General features: G+C 34.1%; 1 protein-coding gene across 1 annotated transcript in view; it reads right to left on the bottom strand.

The window, feature by feature from the left end:
• The window catches only part of ZNF804A (zinc finger protein 804A), a gene marked incomplete at its 3' end in the record, with an annotated part of 323,875 nt that overhangs the window by 100,178 nt on the left and 205,982 nt on the right, over window positions 1-17,715 (bottom strand). The gene's annotated exons all lie outside the window — the stretch shown is intronic.

The following is a 17,715-nucleotide window of genomic DNA, read 5'->3' as shown; positions in this document are numbered from 1 at the left end:
TTGTAATAACAATTGTTGCTTTTGTTATTATTATTACAAAAATCATAATGATATCACAAATATATTTATTGGGTATATAGTATTCTAGTGGGCATGCCATAATTAATATCTCCATTTCTTTATGACAGCATTTCGATTTTGCTATTCTTTTATTTTTAATTAATATATAATTAATAGATTTATGCATATATCTTCCCCATTGGGTTAAGCTTATTGAATACTATTTGATAAAAGAGTGGAAATCTGCATTAAAAGAAAAAGACAACAACTAAAGTTTTTCTAGATATGCTTCAATACACACATAGTTAATTGCTTAATGGGAAAACAAATGTTTATTTTTTATTGCCATACTCTTTAACATGATTTTAATATCAAGAATTAAAAGTGTTGATTTATGATTTACATGTTTCAAGCAATGTATATGTTAATGATCTAATTTTTATTAACATCCAGCTTAACATTCCAATTATAAATCTTAGAAATTAGTAAAAATAACATGCCATTAGAAATGCTTCCAAGTCTACCTTAAACATGTTTTATCTCATAAGAGGCATGATTACAAGAAGGGACCACTTCCCTTCAAGTATTCCACCAATGGTGAATTCAGAAATAGATATATCCAGAAGACCAAGGAAATAGTGCACCAGAGGGAAAATACAGTGTGTTTCCTTCCTCTCATTCATTCAAAAGCTGTTTATCCAATAACAAAAGAACAAAAATACTTTGTCTGCAACAAATATCCCATTAAGGTGTGATATATATGTATATTTGGACAAAAGGACTTAATAAACATGGGTAATAAATCACATGTTACAGACTAATGTTTTCTCTTTGGCTATACCCTACATGTCAACGATTCTGGGACATATCAATGGTTTTGGGTGAGGTGCTAGAATAATCAGCATTGGGTGATCAGAAACTCCTAACTTTGAGAATCATGGCTCTCTGATCAGAAGACTTCAATTACTATTTCTATTATTTGCTCTTCTAAAACACAGGTATTCTCATATGAACTACTAGAACACTCACACACTTACACTTACTTTGGATCAAGCTGAATTATCTTAAACAATCTTTATGAATAGAGATAGTACTGTGACTTTAGGGTAATCTGAGATATAATGGTTGGTTGAAGCAGTAATGAATTTATTTATCATTAAATGCACAAATATATCTAGTTGCTTGATAAATATTTAGGCTTCTATGTTCCACAAGACTATTAAATATAAATGCTACTAACTAGAATTTATCACCTTCCTTCACCCAAATATCTATCCCATCCTCTAAAATAGGTTTTTAGTGAAAATCCACAAAATCTGCCCAAGAGTTTAAGCAAGAATCAAGAGGTAATCCTAGCTACTACTCTTTCACTTACCTCTTTGAGTCTGATTTCATATATTCAACCTACTTAATCTCTCTCCATTCAACTTCCTCCTTTCCCTCCCTACTTGCCATGGCCACTTTTCCACTTCTCTCTTGGATTAATTGGTTTTATAAACTCCCCTTTTTCTTCCAAACACAGTATTGACAATGTTGACAGTGCCTTTTCTTAACTGCAAATCTTAATTATTCACTGCTCTTTATAATTTTTTATTTATCCAAAATATTAAAAATAAATTTCAAGATCATTAGTTTATCATGAAAATAGTTTATAATCTCACCCCTCCTGGTCTGAACCCCCCCTCTAAACACTAACTACTTATGTTCCAAAGACAAGAATGTACTTGTAGCTACTGAAGCTGATTCATGCATCCATGATGCCCTCATCCGAGTAGAAGACTGAGGGAGAGATTTTAAAAACGAAACAAAACAAAAAACAAGAAAACACAGGACACAGCATGGGGAGACAATATTGTCAAAAGACAATAAAAGATTGGCAAAAAGTAACACTGGGAATCTAAGGAGGGCTTGACTGATAAATGAGACAAATCTGGGCACATTTAGATCTGGCATAAGTTAATCAATTTAAAGATCAAATTCCAGGGAAGTCATGAAGAATTTAAAAAGGATCACATTTGCCAGTATGCAACCATGTTAAGTGACGGTTTTGTGCATCGAAGACTGAATAATTGAAAAAATATAGTCAGAAAAGGAGAAATTTCTGAACTTATGAGAGAACATTATATTATTATGCTTTCACAATCTTACAAGTACATACAAAGAAACAGAACTCACTTCTCTCTATTTTTTTACATTTTTCTGTACAGCTTTTTGTTTGAATACCTGTCTTCTTTTTTTAAATTAATTTATTTTTTATTTGTTTATTTTTTTTTGGCTGTGTTGGGTCTTCATTGCTGTGCACGGGCTTTCTCTAGTTGCAGTGAGTGGGGGGACAGCTACTCTTCGTTGTGGTGTGTGGGGTTCTCATTGCGGTGGTTTCTCTTGTTGCAGAGCATGGGTTCTAGGCACACAGGCTTCAGTAGTTGTGGTATGTGGGCTCAGTAGTTGTGGCCCATGGGCTTAGTTGCTCCATGGCATGTGGAATCTTCCCAGACCATGGATCAAACCCGTGTCCCCTGCATTAGCAGGTGGATTCTGAACCACTGTGCCACCAGGGAAGTCCCAGAACTCACTTCTCTTTAAGTCTTGAAATTCTCTGGAGAAGGTACCAAACTACAGCTGCTGCCTCTCTAAGGGCAGAACTATAACACAGGACTGATAGCCCAATTCCCTGTATAAAAGGCAATTGGATCTTAAAAGAGACATCAAACAGTCACTTGGGGGAATTACGTATCATTGCTGCCTGGTGGCTTGCTGAATCCATCTGGGAACAATTTCCATGTTCTTTGTTTAAGCTAATAAGGTTGTGACCTAATGTTGTATTCCATTAAGGAATCTCTAGAGTCTTTTATTGCCTGAGGGGACCTAGAATCAGCAGTGAGGAAAATGGGATGGTGAAAGATGTTATGTTCCTGGATCTGTGTTCACAATGCATTTTTCAAATGACAGCTTGTGTACTGTACTTGTATATTTTAAAATGACATTTTAGAGATTTAAGGCACTTGGTGTTCATATGTATCAAAACAAGAAAAGTTGACAAGGGGCCATAAACTAACATGCTATAGTGACACAACAACAAAAATCAAAAGTCTGGCTTTCTTTTACATGCACCCAGATCTCATTTCCTCATCTTGGTAAAGTCAGTGTGACAGCACTTCATTCATTTTAAGGTGTTGGCTACCTGTATTATATGGTATAATTACTTTAAGATTAGATTAATTTTATATAGCAGACACTGTTATGGTTTCTGTCCCTGAGAATTATCACTGTATCCTGACGTTCTGGACACTAGCAAATTGAAAATGAGTAAATTAATGACTGCTTTAAAATGAGCAAATTAATAACTGATTTTACATTGGATATTAGATAATAAACTACCATACACACTGATTTTATAACCTATCCTGATTTTAGAAATATTTTTGAAAATATGAATTGTGAAAATAAGATCAAGTAGCAATACAGGCATACTTTGTTTTATTGTACTTTGCTATTTTGCACTTTGCAGATACTGTGTTTCTTACAGATTGAAGGTTTGTGGCAACCCTGCATCAAGCAAGTTCATTGGTGCAATTTTCTAACAGCATTTGCTTACTTCCTGTCTCTGTGTCACATTTAGTACTTCTTGCAATATTTCAAACTCTCCACCAGCAAAAAGATTATGACTCACTGAAGGATCAGATGATGGTTAGCATTTATAAGCAAAAAAGTATTTTTAATGAAGGTATGCACATTGTTTTTTGGACAGAATGTTATTGCACACTTAATAGACTATAGTATATTGTAAACAGAACTTTTTTTTTCTTGTGTGAATTTTTTTTAACATCTTTATTGGAGTATAATTGCTTTACAATGGTGTGTTACTTTCTGCTTTGTAACAAAGTGAATCAGTTATACATATACATATATCCCCATATCTCTTCCCTCTTGCATCTCCCTCCCTCCGACCCTCCCTATCCCACCCCTCTAAGTGGTCATGAAGTACTGAGCTGATCTCCCTGTGCTATGCGGCTGCTTCCCACTAGCTATCTATTTTACATTTGGTGGTGTGTATATGTCCATGCCACTCTCTCACTTTGTCCCAGCTTACCATTCCTCCTCCCCATATCCTCAAGTCTGTTCTCTAGTAGGTGTGTGTCTTTATTCCCGTCTTGCCCCTAGTTTCTTTATGACCATTCTTTTTTTTCTTAGATTCCATATATATGAGTTAGCATATGGTATTTCTTTTTCTCTTTCTGACTTACTTCACTCTGTATGACAGACTCTAGGTTCACCCACCTCACTACAAATAACTCAATTTTGTTTCTTTTTATGGCTGAGTAATATTCCATTGTATATATGTGCCACATATTCTTTATCCATTCATCTGTTGATGGACATTTAGTTTGCTTCCATGCCCTGGCTATTGTAAATAGAACTGCAATGAACATTTTGGTACATTACTCTTTTTGAATTATGGTTTTCTCAGGGAATATGCCCAGTAGTGGGATTTCTGGGTCCTATGGTAGTTCTATTTTTAGTTTTTTAAGGAACCTCCATACTGTTCTCTCCAGTGGCTGTATCAATTTACATTCCCACCAACAGTGCAAGAGGGCTCCCTTTTCCCCACACCCTTTCCAGCATTCACTGTTTGTAGATTTTTTTATGATGGCCATTCTGACTGGTGTGAGATGATATCTCATTGTAGTTTTGATTTGCATTTCTCTAATGACTAATGATGTTGAGCATTCTTTCATGTGTTTGCTGGCAATATACATATAGATATACATATCTTCTTTGGAGAAATGTCTATTTAGGTCTTCTGCCCATTTTTGGATTTGGTTGTTTGTTTTTCTGATATTGAGATGCATGAGCTGCTTGTATATTTTGGAGATTAATCCTCTGACAGTTGCTTCATTTGCAAATATTTTCTCCCATTCTGAGGGTTGTCTTTTCATCTTGTTTATGGTTTCCTTTGCTATGCAAAAGCTTTTAAGTTTCATTAGGTCCCATTTGTTTATTTTTATTTCCATTTCTCTAGGAGGTGGATCAAAAAGGATCTTGCTGTGATTTATGTCATGGAGTGTTCTGCCTATGTTTTCCTCTAAGAGTTTAATAGTGTCTGGCCTTACATTTAGGTCTTTAATCCATTTTGAGTTTATTTCTGTGTATGGTGTTAGGAAGTGTTCTAATTTGTTTCTCTTACATGTAGCTGTCCAGTTTTTCCCAGCACCACTTATTGAAGAGGCTGTCTTTTCTCCACTGTATATTCTTGCCTCCTTTATCAAAGACAAGGTGACCATATGTGCATGGGTTAATCTCTGAGCTCTCTATCCTGTTCCATTGATCGATTTTTCTGTTTTTGTGCCAGTACCATACTGTCTTGATTACTGTAGCTTTCTGGTATAGTCTGAAGTCAGGGAGCCTGATTCCTCCAGCTCCGTTTTTCTTTCCCAAGATTGCTTTGGCTATTCGGGATCTTTGTGTTTCCATACAAATTGTGAGATTTTTTGTTCTAGTTCTGTGAAAAATGCCACTGGTGGTTTGAAAGGGATTGCATTGAATCTCCAGATTGCTTTGGGTAGTAGAGTCATTTTCACAATGTTGATTCTTCCAATCCAAGAACATGGTATATCTCTCCATCTATTTGTATCATCTTTAATTTCTTTCATCAGTGTCTTATAATTTTCTGCATACAGGTCTTTTGTCTCCTTAGGTAGGTTTATTCCTAGATATTTTATTCTTTTTGTTACAATGGTAAATGGAAGTGTTTTTTTAATTTCACTTTCAGATTTTCATCATTAGTGTATAGGAATGCAGGAGATTTCTGTGCATTAATTTTGTATCCTGCTACTTTACCATATTCATTGATTAACTCTAGTAGTTTTCTGGTAGCATCTTTAGGATTCTCTATGTGTAGTATCATGCCATCTGCAAACAGTGACAGTTTTAGTTCTTCTTTTCCAATTTGGATTCCTTTTATTTCTTTTTCTTCTCTGATTGCTGTAGCTAAAACTTCCAAAACTATGTTGAATAATAGTGGTGAGAGTGGGCAACCTTGTCTTGTTCCTGATCTTAGTAGAAATGGTTTCAGTTTTTCACCATTGAGGACGATGTTGGCTGTGGGTTTGTCATATATGGCCTTTATTATGTTGAGGTAAATTCCCTCTATGCCTACTTTCTGGAGGGTTTTTATCATAAATGGGTATTGAATTTTGTCAAAAGCCTTTTCCGCATCTATTGAGATGATCATATGGTTTTTCTGCTTCAATTTGTTAATATGGTGTATCACATTGATTGATTTGCGTATATTGAAGAATCCTTGCATTCCTGGGATAAACCCCACTTGATCATGATCTGTGATCCTTTTAATGTGCTGTTGGATTCTGTTTGCCAGTATTTTGTGTAAACAGAACTTTTATATGCATTGGGAAAGCAACGAAATTTGTGTAAATTGCTTTATTGCAATACTTGCTTTATTGCAGTGTTCTGTGACCAAACCCACGAAATCTCCGAGGTATGCCTGTATGTTATATTGTTCTTATTCTGATAACACGTTACTACCATAATATCATAATCTGTAACTATGTTTTATTCTAATAGATAATAAAATGCATATAATTATGAACATAGCAAGATACCATCATAATTTATTTGCTTTACACTCAGTACTTTAAACTCAATACTTTGAGGAACTCAGGAACTCAGGAACTCAATACTTTAAAATAAGGACTACCTAGGAGTAGCAAATATTTTGTGTGCTCCAAATGAGGGTTTTACTCTTAACATGTACAACTTGAGAAAATATTAGATGACAAGATCTAATATGGATTTAATAATTATAACATAATTTGCTATATTTTTAACAGCATCTATAGATATCTAAGAAAAGATGAATTTAGATAATTATTTTGTCTGTGGATTGTATGGATTTCCAGACTTCTTACAATAACTGCAGTGTGCCACTGACTTTTAAATTCTATTAGTTGGTAACCACTAATCAGAACACTAACATTTGTACCAAAATACTTTAAAATTTTACTTTGTTTGGATTGGAAACTTTCTTCTTTAAGCATAATTTTAATTTTGTAAAAAGAACCTCCTATACCTCCCAAAGTAGAGCTCAGGGCTGAGACTATTAAATATCTGTCCTTGACAGTAATGATTTGGTGTAGACAGGTACTACAGGACATTAAAATGTCAGGTCCTCAATAGAAGAGATTAACCCTTATACTCAAAATTCTACCTAAACTAAAGAAATGCTCAAAGTCATGCCTATTAAACCAACAGATATGCAAGAGCAACTACCCAGGTGAAGGGGATCTCATTTACATATGTCAAATTAAGTCCCCATGGTCCAAAAAAGATGCCAGAAATTTAAGTGAATTTTAAATAGGTCAGAAAAATCTACTCAAGTTTAGAAGGGCCTCTCAGCTACTAGAGAAGTGATTATATCCCAGCAGCACTTGAAAGCCAGAAACTGCCATGCTGTGCTGAATAAATTCTCATCAATGACCTTTCCATGACAACTTTCTCATTTCCTATAATGTGGAGACAATTAGGTATTAAATTACGTGTTTGTGGAGCAAAGAAGCAACCTTTGAAGCAGAGGTTTTGCTGAAGAATGTGTTGTGTGAATGTGTAAAAATAGCTCCTAACAAGTAATGTACTTGTACAATGTCCATTTCCTTAATTTAACAAATGAGAAAACTGACATGCAAATAACTTCACTGACTTGATGTGTGTACCTCAGCAATTTTGACTCAGAATAGTACTAGAATGCACAATTAGATTCTCAAGCTAGTGATCTTTCCATCAAAATGTTAGTTTTGTACTTTTAAATGATTCAAGTTAGCTATTTGTCTAATTATTCATCCACTTAACAGCAATTTATTGATGTTTGTGAGACACACCCCAAACAAAGAAACCTATGGAACTGCATGGCAGTTTCTAGCTTTCCAGAGATTAATAAAACACACTCCCTACCCACAAGGAGGTCACAGTCATTAGTCAATACATAGAATTTTGAGAAATTTCTATGTTTAAGTACTGTTTTATGTGCTGGGCATACAGCAGTGCACAAGACAAAAAGTCTACCTTTCTTATTGAGCATAACCAATAATTACAAGGGTATAAAACATGCTATATTTAAAGTGTACACTAAGTGTTTCAAGCACATAGAGGTAAAGAACCCTAATGCATATACTTCAGCATCTGAGAAGGGAAAGGGTCAGAGAAAAGCTTCATCTTGGTGGGACCAATAGTACAGGCTAACTGAAGAAAACAGCCTAAACAAAAGCAAAGCCAGGAAGAAGATAAAGTATGATTTGGGACTTATTACATGTTTTGGATGGTTAGCATAGAAGAAAGTGGAGGATTCTGGGAGACAGACCTGTAGAGTTAGGCAGGTGTCATTTAACATTAAATTTTGCTTTAAAAAATCCTTACAGATGGTTAAATAAAAAATAAGTGACAAAGTAAAACTACATATTTTCATTCACTTCATAAACTCATATTTCAATGTGAATAAAAAAGATCTTTGCTCAGTCCTTTAATTTTATCCCTAGTACTTTTTTTTTCTTCAGGAGGACTCAAGGAAATACAAAACCATAGGACTCTCAGTATCTTAGGTAGACATCCATGCGATTAATAGAGAACATAGACAAATACAAGATAATTGAGGTTTTGCCTAAAATTATCCTATGACTTTCTATCTCCAAGCCCTAAAATGTAACCCTAGCTCTTACATATACATGTGAATTTACCAATGTGATTATTTAACTCATTATAGTTTTGTGTTGCATTATATTTAGATGAATACAGTTATTCATTCTTTCAGTTAATTAGCCAGAATAATGCTCTGTAGCTTAACACAACAAACGTTTATTTCCCACTCATAGTTCACATCTACCATGGGTCGGTGGGAGTTATGCTTCACATGGTTACTCGGGACCCAGGCTGGCAGAAAGTCTACCATCTTGAAGCTATACCATCTGGAATATTTGGCATATGCAGTCACTTTAGTAGGGAAGAAAAGAGCTGCTTTGTCATGTCCTGGCTCTAAAATGCTTTTAGGATATGAAACACTTTGAGTCATAGCCCTTTGGCCAAGAATTTTACCCCTAGTAGTTTTTACTACATTATTAAAAATAAAACAAACTTTCAATTCAGGCAAAATCTACTAGAAGGTGGCCAACTAAAATTTGTTACAATGTTTCTCCTTCCATAAACATGCTATTTTCTATTAATTAAGTTCTACCAAACTTTCAACACCCAACTTAAATCCTAATTTTCCCAAGACTTCCTGATCTCACCATTCAGAAATGAGCATTTGACAGTTTTGTTACACGTCTTTTCATATTGGTTATCTTTACTTCCCCAAATAAATTATAAGCACCTGGAAATTAGAGGCTAAGATTACACTTTTTTTTTTTGCATTCTCATAGAAGCTACCAGAGTGTCCTAGAATGGTTAAAAAGTAAAACTAGGGCTTCCCTGGTGGCACAGTGATTGAGAGTCCGCCTGCCAATGCAGGGGACATGGGTTCGTGCCCCGGTCCGGGAAGATCCCACATGCCGTGGAGCGGCCGGGCCCGTGAGCCATGGCCGCTGAGCCTGCGCGTCTGGAGCCTGTGCTCCGCGGTGGGAGAGGCCACAACAGTGAGAGGCCCGTATACTGCAAAAACAAAAACAAACAAAAAAAACAAAAAAAAAGTAAAAATAAAAAACAAGTAATTCTCTATAAATAATTTGCTGGCTAAAATGAACATGGAAATATAGTAAAACCCAGCAATAATGTGATTTCGGATGCTATTCCCTGTCAGTTGATTCTCAGACTTCTGGGTCTTTCATCCAGCTTCACTGATGTTTTTCACCTCACAATAACACAAACATGAAGTTTACATGATTGAATATTTATATTAGGGCTCACATATATTGCTGGCAAGGTGAGTTGCTCGGTATAAACACTAGTGCCTCATTTTACGTTACTTTTTTATCATTTATTTATTTCTATTTATTATTCCACCAATGATAGTAAACATAATAAATCAATGCTGCTTGCATTTTCTGGAGAATGGGAGAAACAAAATAGTCAGGGCAAAGCCTCATAATCAATAATACTCTTCTTAGTTTTTGTTAATCATGTTTTACCTCTTCTTCCTAGGAAAAAAAATACCATAGAATGACAAGGACAGACCCACCTCCAGAAAGTAAAACTATGGGCTTGCCCTAATTTTGGATGATACTGCTAGAAATTGTATTCCCTTTGTTCCTTGTCAGTGAAGGCTTTGCTGGCTGCTGCCTACATACTTTCCTAAAGAGTATCCTTCCTCCACACTTTCCCTCGTGATATTCCAAGGTCAAATCTGACACAGAGAGCTGTCAGAGAAGAGAAGGGGAAAATATTCATTCCATTGTGGGTTTTTGTTTTTTTTTTTTTTTTCCTGGCTGGATCTTATTTCCCCAACCAGGAATTAAACTGGCACCTCCTGCAGTGGAAGTGTCTTAACCACTGGACTGCCAGGGAAGTGCCTCCATTGTGTTTTTTTTCTTCGTCTGAGCTAGAAGTATTAAGAGGGAGGGGATTATTTTGTTCTCTTTTTTTTTGGCTGAGTAATGTTCCACTGTATATATGAAACACATCTTCTTTATCTATTCCTCTGTTGATGGACATTTAGGTTGCTTCCATGACCTGGCTATTGTAAATAGTGCTGCAATGAACATTGGGGTGCATGTATCTTTTCTAATTATGGTTTTCTTTGGATTTTGCCCAGGAGTGGGATTGCTGGATCATATGGTAGCTCTATTTTCAGTTTTTTAAAGAACCTTCATACTTTTCTCCATAGTGGCTGTATCAATTTACATTCCCACCAACAGTGTGGGAAGGTTCCCTTTTCTTCACACCCTCTCCAGCATTTATTGTTTGTAGAATTTTTTGATAATGGCCATTCTGATTGGTGTGAGGTGATACCTCATTGTAGTTTTGATTTGCATTTCTCTGATAATTAGTGATGTTGAGCATCTTTTCATGGGCTTTTTAGCCATCTGTATGTCTTCTTTGGAGAAATGTCTATTTAGATCTTTTGCCATTTTTTGATTGGGTTGTTTGGTTTTTTGATATTGAGCTGCATGAGCTGTTTGTATATTTTGGAGATTAACCCCTTATTGGTTGCTTCATTTGCAAATATTTTCTCCCATCCTGAGGGTTGTCATTTTGTTTATGGTTTCCTTTGCTGTGCAAAACTTTTAAGTTTAATTAGGTCCCATTTGTTTATTTTTGTTTTTATTTTCATTACTCTAGGACATGGATCAAAAAAGATCTTTCTGCGACATGGATGGAGCTAGAGATTATCATACTGAAGTATTGATAAGTTAGACATAGAAAGACAAACATTGTATGATACTGCTTATATGCGGAATCTAAAAAAAGTGTACAAATGAACTCATCTACAAAACAGAAATAGAGTTACAGGTGTAGAAAAAAACTTATGGTTACCGGGGGGTAAGGGATAAATTGGAAGTTTGGAATTGACATATACACACTACTGTATATAAAACAGATAACTAATAAGGACCTACTGTATAGCACAGGGAACTCTATTCAGTACTGTGTAATGGCCAATATAGGAAGAGAATCTAAAAAAGAGTGGATATATATATATATATATATATATGTATAACTGATTCACTTTGCTGTACACCTGAAACTAACACATTGTAAATCAACTACACTCCAATAAATATTAAAAAATAAATACATTTTAAAAAGAGGGGAGGGGGGCTTCCCTGGTGTCGCAGTGGTTGAGAGTCCGCCTGCCGATGCAGGGGACACGGGTTCATGCCCTGGTCTGGGAAGATCCCACATGCCGCGGAGCGGCTGGGCCCGTGAGCCATGGCCACTGAGCCTGCGCGTCCGGAGCCTGTGCTCCGCAACGGGAGAGGCCACAACGGTGAGAGGCCCGCGTACCGCAAAAAAAAAAAAGAAAGAGGGGCGAGGGAAAGAAAGGTAAAGACTTGTTTTTTTTTTTTGACTTCTTCCTCACGACCCAGAGTCCCTCTACTTTCTCTTCTCTCAGTATCCAACCAGATTCCACAGAAACTGTCAACTCTGACAGTGTGCAGCTGGAGCATTAGGGTCAGCAGAACTAGAATATTGTTATGGTTCAATCACACTGCCATTTTCCCTTATAGTTAGATATTAGCTGTTCTCAGAAATATGCAGCTTGTGGGGCCAGGCAGCTGATAAATCTACATGCAAGTGAACTTAGAACAGGTTTCCTATACACACATTTTTTAAAAAATCGAATATCTTAAAGGTTTGTAGCTACTACTATTAGAATTCAGAGGTCTTGATTTGCATTTTATTTAGATATTGGGATAAGCTATAGATGACTCAAACTACATAAAACAATTGATAACTTGGCCCAAGTTTGAGTGATTCCGTGGTGATGGGTGATTATATTCTCAACTTTTCTAAAAGAATGCTTTTTTGTAACTCTCTGCTGAATTATTCTGCAAAGCTAGAAAACAAATTTTTTTTTTTTTTTTTTTGCGGTACGCGGGCCTCTCACTGTTGTGGCCTCTCCCGTTGCGGAGCACAGGCTCCGGACGCACAGACGCAGCGGCCATGGCTCACGGGCCCAGCCGCTCCGCAGCATGTGGGATCTTCCCGGACCGGGGCACGAACCCGCATCCCCTGCATCGGCAGGCGGACTCTCAACCACTGCACCACCAGGGAAGCCCCAAGAAAACAAATTCTTAAGATGATTATTTTGACTGCTATGTTGTAATTTTTTTAAATTGAAGTATAGTTGATTTACAATATTAGTTTCAGTTGTACAATAGTGATTCAATATTTTTATAGATTATACTCCATTTAAAGTTATTAGAAAATATTGGCTATATTCCCTGTGCTGTAAAATATATATCCTCATAGCTTATTTATTTTATACATAGTAGTTTGTACCTCTTAATTTCCTACCCCTATCTTGCTCCTCCTCCCTTCCTTCTCCCAACTGGTAACTACTAGTTTGTTCTCTATATGTGTGAATCTGTTTCTATTTTGTTATATATGTTCATTTGTCTTATTTTTTAAGATTCCACATATGTGATGTCATACAGTATTTGTCTTTTTCTGTCTGACTTATTACACTAACTGTAATGTTGTGTAGGTCCATCCACATTGTTGCAAATGGCAGGATTTCATTCTTTTTATAGCTGAGTAATATTCCATTGTATATACATACCACATCTTCTTTATTCATTCATCTTTTGGTGGACACTGGGTTTCTTCAATATCTTGGCTATGATAAATAGTGCTGTTATGAACATTGGGGTGCATGTATCTTTTCAAATTAGTGTTTTTATTTTCTTTGGATATATACAGGAGTGGAATTGCTGGATCATATGGTAGTTCTATTTTTAGTTTTCTGAGGACCCTCCATACTTTTTTCCATAGTGGCTGAGCCAATTTACATTCCCACTAACTAGGGTTCCGCTTTCTCTACACCCTTGCTATATTTTGCATATTTTTTATTGTTAAATATACAGATTCAATTATACTAAATTTGGGCAGTTAATTTCTAATATAATCATGGTACTACAATGTATATATTATTATACTCTATAAATCACAATAAAATAAAAGGGAAAGGAAGGAAGTTGGTTGTAGATTAGGTATCTAGAAAATGATACTCATATATCCAGCAATGTATATATTTGACCAGTTTATTAAGAAGCTGAAAAGAGATGGTTATCATTTGCTCTTGATCCAATTTACTAATAAATTGAATTAAATAAGTGATTTTATTGGTGAACAACATAGAAAGCAAATTACTATGTGAGGTTACTGACAGTATAAAGCAATAAAGAGCATGACATTGGTATGCAGTACAGCTGATGCTAATGTGTCCTTTCCTTGTCAACGATTTTGATTCTATATAACTGATGGGCTGGTTGAATCCTGGCATTTAATTGTAATCATAATTTGCCACCTCTATAGTATGCCATCCTTAAAATGGAACATCCAACAAATGAAAAAGCAGATTTTTTACTGCAAATTTGTAACACTTCAATGCCTATCATTGGGAAATTCATCTGCAAATCCAGTATCTTATTATTCTCTAATTTGAAAGAGTCTAGGAAAAAATAACATTGTGTGAGGAAAGAATTATATTGTAAAGAAAGTATTAGTAACATTTGACACTTAATGAAAGTTTCCTTTACATATGAAGACACATTTCAGAGATTTTTTTGCAAATAAACAGTATTTCTACATTTCTTATTCTGGTAGAAATTTATACAGTGGAATAGTTTTCAGTATATTTGATCAACTTTATGGGAAAAGAATGTTTCCAATTTTAGGGAAAACTAGCGATAATGACTATTATCATAATGAAATAGTTATATGTCTGCCCAGATTGAGTGTTAAATTAAAAAAAAAATAGAGCTTGTTTGTGTTGATGTTACTGTGTGACTATGTATATGAATGTGTACACTGAGTACAAGAAACAGCTGTGAACATATATAATTGACTTGTTAATAATGTAAAAACCGGATGAATCTTACAACCCTGTATGATAATCATCTGTAGCAGAGGCGGGCAAGCTCTGTAAAAATAGTAAGCATTTAGACTTTATGGACCATATGGTATTTGTTGTAACTCCTCAACTCTGTTACTGTCGGGGGAAGAGCACTCATAGGCAATACAGAGACAAATGTGTATGGCTGTGCTTTAGTAAGATTTTATTTACCCAAACAGTTGGCTGGTTGGATTTGGCTCATGAGCCAAAGTATGCCCATTTTTGATCTATGAACAAAAAAACTAATGCATGTTTGACTTAACTAATGACTCAAGCTGAATGCTATGAGAACCAATCACCTTAATCCATTTCAGTATTTTAATTCACTGGGGAAGTTAATGGGAGATTTATCAGAAATCAAAACGTTTATATTTTGCAAAGGAATTTTGGGTTTATATAGTACTCCTGACACGTAAAGTAAAAGATATAAAAGAGTACCTGAAGAATCAAAGTATTGATGTTATTTGAATAGTTTATATACTGTATATATAAATAAGTATATATACATATAAATACAAATTCACACACATGTATATATACATGTGGATGATTTTATTAGCATACTTTTAACCTCCACCTTAAAAACTAAACACTCAATTAACTATATTACTATGCATATAGTATATGTATTAAATACATATATATTTTTATAAGGCCCCACCATAACACTTACAAATAAAATATTGACTTAAAAAAGAGAACTAAATGGCTATATCTTGATATTTGTAGAATACTTTAAGTGTGCCTTTTAAGTTACTAAAAGGTATCTAAGACAATATTTTATAATCCCCTAAAAGAGTCAAACTTCAGGAATTCAGAGTATTATTGTTTTTCCAGAGAAAAACACATGTCTAGAGTGGATTGTGTTAAGGGACATGCTTATAAACACATACGCCAGAGGTGGAAAATAAAAATTGACTATTATAAATAATGTTTTAAACGTTAAAAGTCATTGTGTTGCATTTTGTAAAGCATTTTATTAAATTTTAATGCTTACTTCTGGATTTTAGAACAAGTTTCTACTAAATATGTAGGCTTCACATTCCTACTTAACTCTTCAAATATTGCATTTGAATAAAGTATTATATTCAAATATTTAGTATTTAATGCCCATTCAGCCATAAAAAAGTATCACTGCACAAAATGTGAGTTATAAGATATAATCTGCTTAAATAATTTGAAAACAAACCATATATTCTTTAGCACTAAGCTACAATCCACAGTTTCATACCTGGATTATTCTATACCTGAATATTAAATTCAAGTTTATATCTTGCTTTAAATATATGGGTTTCATATTTTTCCCTCTTCAAATTTTAATTATTTAGCATCACTTCTGCCAGAAAAAAAAGAAATGTGGATTTGTCCACATATCAATTCAATCTCTCAACGAATAAAAATTAGATCAAAAAAAAGATTTTTTTAAATAAAATTTTAGCTATCAGTGAGCAGAGGAAATATATATATTTAAATGATTCTAAAGCATACTATAAAATAAAAATATAACTTACATTATAAAATAAAATATTGTAGAAAAATATGAGATTATATATAATAAACTGATAATATATATTCACTTACATTAACAATTCTGTAATATTTAAATAAATTAAAAGAACTGAACCACCTGATAGCCTCATATTATCTGTAAACATTAGTATTGATTTAAACTCTTCCCATAGAGTTAAGGTTTTAATTGGTAATTCTGCAATTTAAATGCATTTTCACATATTTAGATATATATAATTATAAAATATAAATTTTCAATTTTAAATGAAAATATAGAAGAATGAAAAAACAATAATAATCCCAAATTCATACTTGCATTCTAAATCTAATATTGAATTCAAGTCTATTTCTTTCCCTTTCTCACTAAGTAATATTGATCTCTGCACAAATATTCAAGGCCAGAAGAAGCAGCTGGAAAATTGAATAATTTAATAAGTGTTTTTCCTAGGCTGCACTGTCATATTGGATACTTAATTACAAACAACACAAGTTATACTCTACAGGGACAATCCTATTCAACAATCATCAAAACAGACTGAAAAAAAACAGAATCTGTGGGATCTTTTTCCTCTTTAATTTTAAAAGTAGAAATATACAATATCAAGGTAGCTGTCTTGCACTTTTTATTTAGCATTTTCTGAGCTTTCCTTCAAGCTGTGAAGGTAATTAGGTACTTTTTTTTCCCAATTGTGAAGACAATAAGAAATCTAAGTTCAACAAACTAGATTTCATTTGTCCTATATTTGTGCTGAGAATTATTTTTTCATCTCATTTTGATAGAAGGAGGCCTTTACAAGTATCTTTCAAACATGCAGCTTTACCCACCCTCATCTCCCCCTCCTTTTCTTTCACTCAAAATAAAATGGTGAGCAATTAAACCAGGTTGCTATATTTGGTGCATCCAAACTTCAGGAGTTGATAGCATAATGATTTTAATAACTACTTTAAGTGTAACATGGTGACAAGTTGACACCTGACGTTTGTGTCCTGCAATTTTATTTTCCAGTATTCTACTGTTACACTACAGGAATAGTAATATGATTAGAGTGAATATTACAATGTTTTCTTTACCTCTGATTTAGATCTGATATACATATGTTGCATACATTTTTTTTAGGACAGTCAAGGTAAAGCATGCACTAAATTGTAAGGAGACTATCTGGAAAGAACACAGGTAATATTTTGTTATAAGACTACTCAAACTACTGTTTCCTCACAATTGAAAGCAAAACATAAACATATGATGTCCTTCATGATTTTGATAATCATTAGAATTTCATTCAAACACAAAATGCAATTTTGTTCTATTTAAATAAAGGCTTTAATATATTTGACCTTTACTTTCCTTTTTAGTCATTAATAATCCTAGAGGCAAATTTGATTTTCCATTGAGAAAAAATATTTTTAACCATCTTAGAACTCAGGCTTAGTACAATAAGCTTGTTTTTTTAATACCTTAAAAAAAATAAAAATAGCAATTTTGCCTAAATGTACATCAACTATAAAGATGGTATATAACATATACATATATGTTAAATTACATATACAACATAAAGTAAAAAATATGTCTGCTGTTATTACATATATGTCATGGCAATTTGTCCTATTTTTTAATCTTTTTTTTTTTTTTTTTTTTTTTTTTTTTT

Source organism: Lipotes vexillifer, unplaced genomic scaffold (assembly GCF_000442215.2).
Source record: "Lipotes vexillifer unplaced genomic scaffold, Lipotes_vexillifer_v1.1 scaffold363, whole genome shotgun sequence".
Classification (NCBI taxonomy): domain Eukaryota; kingdom Metazoa; phylum Chordata; class Mammalia; order Artiodactyla; family Lipotidae; genus Lipotes; species Lipotes vexillifer.
This window is presented reverse-complemented; position numbering and strand designations above follow the sequence as displayed.